At 52.2% G+C, this 11,102-nt stretch overlaps 1 long non-coding RNA gene across 1 annotated transcript; it reads left to right on the forward strand.

Annotated features, from left to right (window-relative positions):
- Nucleotides 1-2,151: 2,151 nt before the first annotated feature.
- Nucleotides 2,152-10,902, forward strand: LOC135425988 (uncharacterized). Its single transcript, XR_010435818.1, has 2 exons — nt 2,152-2,861; nt 10,500-10,902. It is a non-coding gene; the product is annotated as an uncharacterized LOC135425988 (long non-coding RNA).
- Nucleotides 10,903-11,102: the final 200 nt, after the last annotated feature.

Genomic DNA, 11,102 nt, shown 5'->3' on the forward strand with positions numbered 1-11,102 from the left:
GGGTCTCTTCGCCAGGAAATCAAAACACGGGGGTTGTGTGGGATGAAGGAACCTCCTTTTATGATTTGCCTTTAATATCTCTTTGATACACAGTGTTAGAAGCTGACCTGTGTGTTCACAGACTAATGTGTGCTTGGCTTCCAAAGGTATTTCCATGGCCCAGTCCCATTCCTGGGGTCACAAAAAAGTCCTAGGATAGATATTATCCTCCGTAGCATCCAAGCAGGGATGCAGACAGAGATTCCTCCAGGTGCTGTGCAACAGGCTGATACATATTAGTGCAAAAACTCCCTTGGCTTTAGCAAGAATTAAGATCCAGCCCAGATCTCTCTCTAAAAGACAGAAAAATTTGCAGGGGACCTGAGATCAAATTATTCCTGAGCCTGATTGGCTCCAGGCCACGAATTTGCTGGTGGCTATGCTTCCTTGGAGGGTGTAATTTCTATCCTAGAGGACATGCAGCTCTTCTACCACGCTTTAGATGTCATTTTAATTCTAAATTTGAACAGAGAGACGTTCAAAGCTCCTCAGGAAAAAAAAAATGTTACGAAAAACGTTGTTTTGCTAACAACCCTTTTGTCTAAGATCTGTCGTAATAACACGTCTGGGTGTCAAAGCACTCACGTGAAATAATATTTAGAGTGTAAAAAAACGAAAAATAAGCTTAAAAACCTAAAAGAAAATCATTTAACAAGTCACTGTATTTTGCTGTCACTTTAAACTTTAGCAGTGGGGGTTCACTAGTGGCAGATCCTCCCAGTTCTCCCCAGTTTCTCCATTTTTCTGGTCTCTGGGGTGAGCTGCCTTTGGCATCACATTGCATCAAAGGTCTGACTCAAAGTTTATCAAGATTAACTGGAGTCTTTCCCTTCCCCTTATTTCTATGGCCACTGAACTGCTGCATGGACTCCATTAAGTGTTTTCCCAAACTTTCATTCAGGACTTCCTTCATCCCGACTTCCCTCAGGCTGACAAGCACAGGTCACTCTCTACCTTATCACTTCCCTTTTCCACACAGTTCTTTGCAAAAGTGGATTTGGGCTGGTTCTTATAAAAACAAGAAAGCAAAAGGCCAAACAAGAGAACTCCTTTCCAGCTCCCACAGCCTGTGCAAAAATTTGCTAAGCCCCGTCCTGGGGCTTTTCTGCTCCTCTGCAGAGATTTTCTTCCCACACTCTTGTTTTCTGTGAACCTGCTGCCTCAAATTCCTACAGAGGAGTTAGGACAGAAATGGACATGCCCTGTTTTCACTTGCTGACCCTCCAGGATTCCTCTGACCGAGGTCCATCCACCTCCACCTCCTTCTCCTGTCAAAGCCTATATCTCAGCTTCACGGGGATGCAGAGGAGCTGTGCCTGGGACTGGCTGGGAAGCGATTTGCTCCAGCCATCTCATAATATATGGATGATGGAAGTCTCCCACTGATGACCTGTCAGGCAGCACTGGGTGCTGGATGGGATGACACATTCACAGATAACAAACTTTGCTGTCAATCACCGGCAGCGCTGGACGTGCTCTTGACGTGACAGTTGTGCCTAACAACAGTTTTGATTGGCGTGTGTACGAATTGCAGAATATGGAATGTGAGGGGAAACGGGGCTCGGCTCCAAACGGACACAGCCACTGGTGCATTTTAAAAGCCAGGGCAAAAAAAAAAAAACAACAAGTGAGGGGTTTTTTTTAAGGTGCCGTGGCACCTCGCCGTGCTGCTGTCCTGGCATTCACCTGGGGAATATTGAGCCAGGGGTGTTTTGTGGGGGCTGCCAGCGGTGTCCTGGTGGAAAGCCCAAGTGCTGGAGGTGGTAGCAGGCCAGCCCCAGCCCAGTGTCACAGCCAGACAGCCCTGACACTGCAGTGCACAGGGCTCCTCGAGTCACTCACCCCATAATGAGCTGCCTCTGGATTTCACTGCTTAGCCCCAGGTCTGGCTGCTTCCTCGAAAACTGAACAGCCACCTCTGCCCCGGGGAGGGCAGGGACCTTTCTGGTGTCTCCTGCACGTGGCCCTGCTCCTTCTGACCTGTTCCTCTGCCCCCAGGCCTGACTGCACTGCCCTGGGCAACTCTAGGGCCTGGGGGACCCCATTTTGAGAGCACACAGTTCTCCAGAGCAACAGATGCTCCTGCATCATTCTGGCACCGGAGCTGGAGCACACCCAGTTCAGGAACTCCAACTGAAGCCTTGGGTTAAAGTGGGGAACACAGAGAATCATGGAATCATGGACTCATTCAGGTTGGAAAAGACCTCTAAGATCATCAAGTCCAACCAGTAACCTGCCCCTAAACCACGTCCCTAAACACCACACCTACATGTTTTTGAGCCCTTCCAGGGATGGTGATTCCACCACTGCCCTGGGCAGCCTGTTCCAACACCTGGCCACCCTTTCAGCAACGGAATCTTCCCTAACATCTAACCTAAACCTCTCCCAGCGCAACTCTGAGGCCTTTTCCTCTTCTCCCATCAAGCACAAGAGCACGGAAACCCAGAAAGGATGGACGTGGCCGGCCAGCCAAAGCAATTCCTGCAGTTTTGGCTGGTGGCACCCAGTGCCACGATCCCGCAGGGAGAGCGCACGGGGCTGGTTTGCAGGGCTGGCTCCTCGCAGGGAGCTTCCCCGTGCCTGTCCTCCCTTCCTCTCCTCCCTGAACCCTCGCAGCTGCTATTTTCAGCTGAGTGACGGAATCCAGGCAGGTCTGTCTCGAGGGAGGGCGGGGGGAAGTCAGCTGGTGAATCAACAGCAGGCCAAGGCACGCTCCCCGGCCGTGGCTCCGGGGAAGTTATTCATCTCGCAATTCGCCCTTGGGTTGCCTTGGCCTCGTTTTTCCCATGGCTGGGCCCCGTGTTGTTGCAGTCATTGTGCAGGTATCCTGTCGGGGCTGTCGGGCTGGGAGTGGCCCCGCTGACGGAGGGCAGGAGGCCTGGGAAAGTGTCGGCCTTGCCAAGAGCGTGGAGGGGAGGCCGCTCGCCCGCCCGCCCCGGCGCTGGAAACTCGCCGGTGGCAGATTGTTAAATGTCATTACAACACTCGCACAGGAGCAGCAGGTTCCGCCCTGTGTCGACCTGCTACAGGCACGGGAGGGGAGCCGGGAAGGGAGTGGGTGTCCGGGGAGGAAAAGGCGGCCGAGAGTCGGCGGGGATGGAGCTGGCGGAGCTGGCGGAGCTGGCGGCCACGTGCCCTCCGTGCCTCCTGCCACGATCCACCCAGAGACCTCACAGGGAGGCGGCTGGGGCAAGAGAAGGGCTTTGGAAATCGGCAGGTGCCGTGGGGAAGGAGCACGGGATGGGGCGTCTGGGCTGAGCTGAAATGTGGGAATCAAAGGGAAGAGGGGAAAAGGCAGCAGGGAGGTGGGGGGGCTGGGGGCTGGGGGCTCTCCTTAGCCCCTCTGTGGCAGAGAAATCCTCCCATACCAAATCGATCCAAACCTGCGGCTGTCAGGAAATCAGGAAATGCTTCCCCATGGATAAGCCACATCCCAGCTGGTGCTGAGTCCCTGAACCTCCTTCTGCACAGCTGTAGGAATTCAGGCTGCTCAAAGGGGGCTGCTGCATCCCAGTAATGCCTATCCTCTAATCCAGCACTGTACCATCCCACCATCGTGGTCTCGTGGAATAACACACTTCAGACAGGATCAAGCCACAGATGGGGTCAGGATTTAACGCATCAAGAAGAGTTAGGATGGGAAAAACCACAGAGAAATGCAATTTTTTTTTCTCCCTTGAGCCCAATCTTCTTTGCATTCCAAAGGACGTGGCACGGGACAAACCCCACAGATGAGCAACTGAGCTGAGCCAGGTCCTGTGAGACCCACATCATCCACCCCCAGCACCTTTTTCATTGACAATCCAGACCAGTAGCCCAGTCTGGGACTGGAATCAGCAAGCTGAAGAGGGCTCTACCACTGAAAGGAATTCGTCCCCAAATGTTATTGGTGAATTCATGGAGCAGGAGAAGGGATGTGGCACAGCCTCCATCTCTCTCTCTGCAAGTGGCACCTCAGTGTTTGACTTGTTCACACTGCTGTACCCCAGTATGGGAGCAGATGAGGGGACAGTCCCAGCCATCAGAACAGACAGAGATCGAGCAAGGGAGGAAGCAGCATGGAAAAGTCAGGAAGAACATCCAAATGCCCCAAATTCCCCCTCTGAGACATACTGCATCCCACCTGAAGGAAAAGGAGCACACAGAACCACCCAGTGCTCCCTTTCCCGTGGCAGGACACAGGGGCTCCAGCTCCTCTCCCTGCTCCCGGTGCTGCCCGTGCCAGCTCAGAACCCCACCGGGCTGGCGGAGTCACCCTCTGCCAGAGATAAAGGGATTCTGAGGGCAGCCACAGCTGGCAAACACACACAGCCACGAGCCTGCAGGTCGTGTGTAGATGCCCTGATAAACCAGGAGAAGGTCTGACGCGTGGGACCAGCGCCCGGCGCAGACAGCCCTGCCTCCCTCCCTCCCTCCCTCCCTGCCTCCCTCTCTCCCAGGCAGGGCCGGGTGTGATGTGCATCGCTCCAGGGGAGATATGTGCCTGCACCCTGCTCCAAAACCCCGGGAGCCTCCAGGGCAGCACTTTGAACGTTTAAGCAGGTACCTTTCCTTTTCCCTTTGAATGCTCAGCCTCTTAAATCAAACCTAACTCAGGTTCAGCTCCAACTGACGAGGGAAATCCGGAGCTGCTCGGGGCAAAAGCTAATGTGTTAAGCACTGAGATATAGTCCAGATGTAGAACTCTCCAGGGCCACAACGGGTCTTTGAGCTGCTTGTTTGACACCTCTGGTTTAGACATTAAAGGTCCCACCGGGGAGGAAATCCTCATGGCCTGAGTTATGTGCTATTTACGGATGGGGCTCTGGGCAGCCCTTGAAAGAGCTCGTAATAAAACCTGGAATAAGAGTAAATTATTAGCATAGGCTGGGAAAGGGGGGTTTGTTTTTTAAGGCAGCTGGTTTTATGGATTTTTTTTTGCTGGATGAAGATAAAAATCCTTCTGCCTCTGAGGGATAAGAGAATGCTGAAGAGGCAGAGAACTGTGTGAAAGCTCCAGGTCCCATTTGGAAAAGCACTCGGCAGGCAATAAAACCATGTTCCTTGAGCTAAATTGCTTGCATGTGATAGCAGAGGCTTTTCCCCCCCGCCCCAAGTCAGATGTGGGGAGGAAAGACCAGCAGTTACTGGCTGGATGTTTCAGCTTCCCATTCAGAAGTCTGTGAATCCATCCCTCTCTCCACTCCTCTCCCTGGCTCCCAAGTTTTTCCTTATGTTGCCCCCCCTATGAGGTGCCCTCCTCTGTGCACCTCTTTCCTGACTCCTCATTTCTCCTCTTCCCTTCAGGAAAAGGGCTCCACCTGCCACCACATCCACGGCAGATGAGAGCAGAAGGAACAGCCACAGTTTGGGTTACCAGGCGTAGTGTAGGCATGGGATGGTGCCACCTCCTCACTGGAAGGGTGATCAAGCACTGGCACAGGTTTCCCAGGGAAATGATGGAGTCACCATCACTGGAAGCGTTCCAAAAATGTGTGGGTATGGCACTTGGGGGCATGGTTCAGTGGCGAACACAGCAGTGCTGGGTTAATGGTCAGACTGGAGGATAACAGAGGGCTTTTCCAACCTGAACCTGTCCCAGCTGCTTCCCACTGCTGGCAGGCTGTGGGACACATCCCAGCACTTCTGCTCCTGTCCCAGCCTGGGGACCAGGGCTCCTTGCAGGACACTTATTAGCCCTGGTATCTGAGTGCCTGGAGCTATGGGATGGGGATTAAGTAGTTGCTCATGCCTTTCCCAGCTCACTTTCACCAGCCCAGGAGTGAATCACAATGGATTTTGTTCTTTTTGACTCTTCTAAAAGAAAAAAAAAGGAACTGACCCTTAATTTGCAGATTTTCCCACTGAGCTTAGGAGTCTTCAGGGGTCTTTACAGGGATCTTCACCCTCCCATGGGGATCTCACCTAGAGCAGAGGAGTTCAACCACTTGACAGAGGGTGGTGATGTGGCCAGATTTTGAGCCATGACTCCCAAAATAGGTGAGCAAACCCCCCTGGATCCTGACAAACAGACTTCCCACTCCTCCTTCGGGCTGGGAACACAAACCCTTCACCCTGGGGCTGCAGCACGAGGGGGAATGACACGGTTCATCCAGCAGCATCCCCTCCCTCACCTCCAAGGCTCTGAGCTTGCCAGGAGGAACCAGAGCCCTCAGCAGCTCTTTGCCCGTGTTCACATGCATTACACACACAGCTGTCATAATTCTCCCTAACCTGAGTACTTTAAGGATGCTAACTCTGTGTCTGCATGGCTTTCCTCTCCCCTGACATGACTGGAAGTGGCAGGATTTCTCCTGCCTATCACTGGCTGCCCTTGAGTTGTCTTCCTGTGCTGCTTTCTTTTTTTCCCCTCCCAGGGCTTTATTTTTCCTTGTCGCCCTCTTTGCTTGTTTGTTTTCTGCCCTGCTTGGTGTCAGCCATTGAGACAGGACGTCCAAAGCAGCTACAGGGCTCGTTCAAAGGGTGACAGAACTGAAAAGATGGGGGTTTTTTCTGTTGGTGAGAACAGCCCTTCTCTTTTCATCCAAGAGGACACGGCCAGTGATTGCTGTGGACTTCACTGGTGCCAAAGACTTGTAAGGAAGAGCAGTGAGAGCTACATGCTCACAGAGCTGAGCAAGGCACTGAGCTGCCACCTCCTCAGCTGCCTGCTCTCCATCCCTTCTCTTTTCTAGATCTCACTGCACAGCCACATCAGACTTCCCAGGGCCAGGCTGGGGTCCTGCCACTGCTGGAATGCACTTTGTGATTCGGGGGAAAGCACAGCAGAACTAAATATATACATGAGGCCAGATTTTCTGGAGAGTTCTGCCCACAAGTACCAAACAAAGGCCAGAAAAGCACTGCATCCCGAAGTCATCCCCACAGCAACCTGGGTGCACAGGTTAAGAATGGATGGGTGGGTTAAGAATGGATAATAGGAAGAAATTCCTTACTATGAAGGTGGGGAGGCCCTGGCACAGGTTGCCCAGAGAAACTGTGGCTGTCCCATCCCTGGAAGTGTCCAAGACCAGGTTGGACAGGGCTTGGAGTAACCTGGTCTAGTGGGAGGTGTCCCTGCCCATGGCAGGGGGTGGGATGAGATGAGCTTTAAGTTCCCTTCCAGCTCAAACCTTTTTATGATTCTCTGACTCACCAACACGTCTGCAGGACTCCTCAGCTGTCCCCAGACAAGGCAAAGTCTTAGGGGTTCTAAGCAAAGACCTTGTGGGGTCACAGACTTGGCTGCTACCAACCCTCACATTTTCACAGACCTCCCTGTAGGTTTGCTGGTTCCCAACCATCCAGGTCCATCCTGATCACCCTGCTCCTGTCAGCATCATGCTGAACATTGCAGAGGAATAACCCAGAGACCTTCACAAAGTGTGCAGAGGAACCACCAGCGAAATGCAGCCACCAGAGTGTGGCTGGCCCTCAAAAGGTTGTGGTACTGCACAGAAATATGGGCCTGTCACGCTCCTGAATCACTCCAAAGGGCCCTTGTCTGGGCAGCTTCCTCGACCTGCTCAGGGAGGTGAGATCTGTGCCCAAACTCTGCTCTCTCTGACCTCCTGACTCACCTGTGCTGGGCTCCAGCACAAGGGACCTGCTGGTCTGGCCCAGCCAGTCCCTGCTCAGGTGTGGCTGCATTATTTGCTCAGTGATTACTGAAGTAAAACCATCCTTAAAAGCACCTCCTTCCACTGTGCCTTGCCTCCCCTCTCCACTCCTGGCAGGATGTTCCCTGACATTTGAGCAGGCTGCTCCACTTCCACGCTGGTTCCTGCCAGCTCAGGGATGCTCCAAGGAGAGACTTGTGTTGGATTTAGGAGGTTTTAGGAGTGTGTTGTGTCCAAGCCAGAGGGCTGAGCCCCTGCTCAGAGGGCAGCTCAGACACCCAGGTTTGTACCTTGTCCCATTCCTGAACAGTCCCATTCCTGCAGCTGATGGAGGAGTGGGAAGGAAAAAACAGAGGAGGAAGGATGGGGCTTGGAGAGTACCCAAGTCATGAACTCAACACTGGCTCCATCTCCCCAGTTTTATTAGGAAAGGGGAAAAATTACATTTTCAAACATATATATTCCACATAAACATGGTCTGAGGCACAGAGAGCCACTGGAGCACATCTGTGTTCTCCAGTTCAGAGCTCCCCTGCGTTTGTGCTCGGTGCTGTTCAAATGCTCTGATCCTGACTCTGAGCTCGGAGCTGACCCCCCCCCCAACTCCCTGGAGCCACCAGCAGTCATTCCAGTGGCATGCCCTGGCACTGGCATGTGTCTCTCAGCCCTCAGACAGCAGGCTCTTGCAGTCTAAATGCGCTCTGCGTCCTGGGAAACCTCTGGGAAGCAGCTCTTAGGGTGAAAGAGCTCCTTGTGTAGCTGTGAGAGCAGCTCTGAGACACATCCTAAAGGCTGGCACCAGCCTTCCTGTCCCTCCTCCAGCTCTGCCACCGGCTCTGCTCCCCCCAAAGCAGAGGGGTGGCTTCCAGCACACCTGGCCAGGTGTGTGTGTGGGTGTGACACACGCGGGGACCCCGCAGTGGGAGTGACAGAGGTGACAATTCCTTCCCACGCTGCCAAGCACCCAGGCAGCAGCCAAGCCCAAAGATTACACGGTAGAAGGAGGCACAGCCCTGTCTCCCCCGCCTTTGATGTAGGTTTAACACATTTCAGGCACCGGAGAAAGACAAGCACAGAACTCACAGAGATTCATTTGCAGGCATTCAGCAGTTTTTTTTTTTTTAATTTTTTTTTTTAAAGCAGATATTTCCCCCTTCTTCAGCAGCAATTCCTTCTCACCTTTTTTTTTTTTTTTTTCCCCTCTGTGATACCATAACGTGTTGTGACATCCCAGTGGCTGCACACAGGGGCAGAGATCTCCTGCCAGCTCATCCTGCTGTCAAATAAGTGCAGCCCAAGAGGTTCAGCTCAGGTGTATAAAAGAGTTGATTCTGCCTCTCCAAAGCAGTGGAAATTCAAAAGCAGGACACCATGGGATCTTGCTGGGAATGTTCTCTTGGAACGCTCAAGCCCCACAGAAGGCAAGCTGACATTTACACTCTGTTTAAAAATGTATTAAACTAACAAGGATTTTTCTAGGAAAGAGGGTAGATTTGGGTCACAACTCCTGTTTGCTCAGAGGAGGGTAGGAAGTCTGTCTGTTTACAAGTATGGGTTTGTTTTTTCCTGTGGCACACACGCACATTGTGGTCTCAGAGCCTAATCCTGGAAACGTTCTTATTGGAGAGAGCACTTGCTGGAGGAATTGTCCTGCAGGATACATAAAAAATATTTGGACTATAAAGCTCTCACACGGATATGGAGATAGCAGTATGTGTCTGAGAAACAAAGTGCAGGGAAGAACCATTTCAAGCCCTTGCAAGATAGATATTCCTAAATTAAACCAGCTCACAGAGAGAGCCTGGATTCAGGGACAAAACCCATTATTGTTAATAGCACTGAGCCGATTTTCACGAGGAAAGAAATCATTTGTGCTGCTCTTAGATCCAAAAACAAATATTAAAGTATTTTCCATAGAATCAATAGGTATTTAATCCCTCAAATTGGTGGTTTGGATAAAGCCTAGGACTGCATGTCTGGCAGGCTCTGTGGAGGACTGCAAATGAGTTTCACAGACAACAGTTTGCCTTCCCTCATCCCCAATTTCCTGTGCCCACCTTGGAGACTGAATTAGACACACTTGAAGCCCTCTCTCTAAAGGGAAGGGATTCTTCTCTGAATGGGAGCAGCCATGCAACGGGGAGCTGGGAAATGCCTGGGATTTCTGGCTTAGCTTTAGATTCCCAGGGCAGCTCAGCTCTTCCGAAAGGCAAGCCAGAGCCTTAGGTGTGTGTGTGTTCCCCATTTCCCTGTCTCATCTCCCATCCCATGACTGATGAGACCAGCTGGGATCTCCACTACACATGCTGCCAGTGTCCTTTCCCAGAAGGGGGGGAAAATAACTCCGTGCTGTTCCATCCTTTGTGGAAACAAAGGAACGTTTGTGTCTGGCTGGTTGCTTTAAACTTAGCAAACCCTCCCTGTGCAGCTGGATTTGGTTCCCCAGGGGCTGTTCACGTCTTGGAGGAGAGTTGCTCATCACAGCAGTGCCAGAGGAGAGACATCAACACCCCGTGTCACTCCTTTCAGTGGCCCCTGCCAGAGCTGCCTCCCTCAGCTCCCTGAGGAGGAAACAGGCAGGAAAAGTGCATGATCCTGGGATTCTGGTGTTCCCCCCTGCCATAAATTACTGTAGAGATGCACATCCTGAGCAGTTTTCACAGCTTCTGTGGTGGTTTGCCTGGGCCAAACCACTTCTGCTAAACCTTAAGAGTGCCCTCAGGATGCCATCCTATGGGTGTGGATATGTTAAGGACCCAGGGGCTTTGCACCCTCACCCAACTCTACACCAGCTGTTCACCTGTTAAATTTCAAGTTACAAAATTACATATATATTTTTTTTTAACCTTTTTTGTCTTTCAGAAGCATACTAACTGTTTGCCACTGAGGCCTTTCATCTCCTGTATTTTAATACGTTCATTTGACAGTCATCTCCTACCTCACCCCTGAGGGCACGGAGCTGAATTTGGGCTCATTTCTGCCCCAAGTGAGGAATACAGTGACACAACTGAGAGAAGGATGGCCAACACTGCCTTTCAGAGCCACCACTGCCTTTCAGAGCCACCACCCCTACATTCCTTCCCAGTGTTCCCAGAGCCAAGCTGACGTGGCCGTCGCAGAGGGAACAAGCATCTGTGTGGCCGCAGTGTCATCCCTCTGCACAGTGACTTTCCTCACGACAAGGGGAGATGTGTTCAGCAGCCTGGGGCCTGCCAGGGCTTCTGTGCTGCTGCAGACTTTTAAAATAAATAAGTCTTGATCCCTCGGCAGCATCAGTGTCAACCCCTGTCTGCCCGGGCCGGGGGAGCACATCCTGCAGCCCCGCTCTGTCCCAGGCCTGTTCCCAGCGTTTGAACTTCCCTGACACTGTCAAGACACGGAGCCCACAAGGCAGCAGCTTTGTTAAATGACTTTCCAAAGGGCCCTCGACCCGGCGTGGGAGGGCGAGGGCACCATTTGGGGAAG

This window comes from Pseudopipra pipra, chromosome 22 (assembly GCF_036250125.1).
Source record: "Pseudopipra pipra isolate bDixPip1 chromosome 22, bDixPip1.hap1, whole genome shotgun sequence".
Lineage (NCBI taxonomy): Eukaryota > Metazoa > Chordata > Aves > Passeriformes > Pipridae > Pseudopipra > Pseudopipra pipra.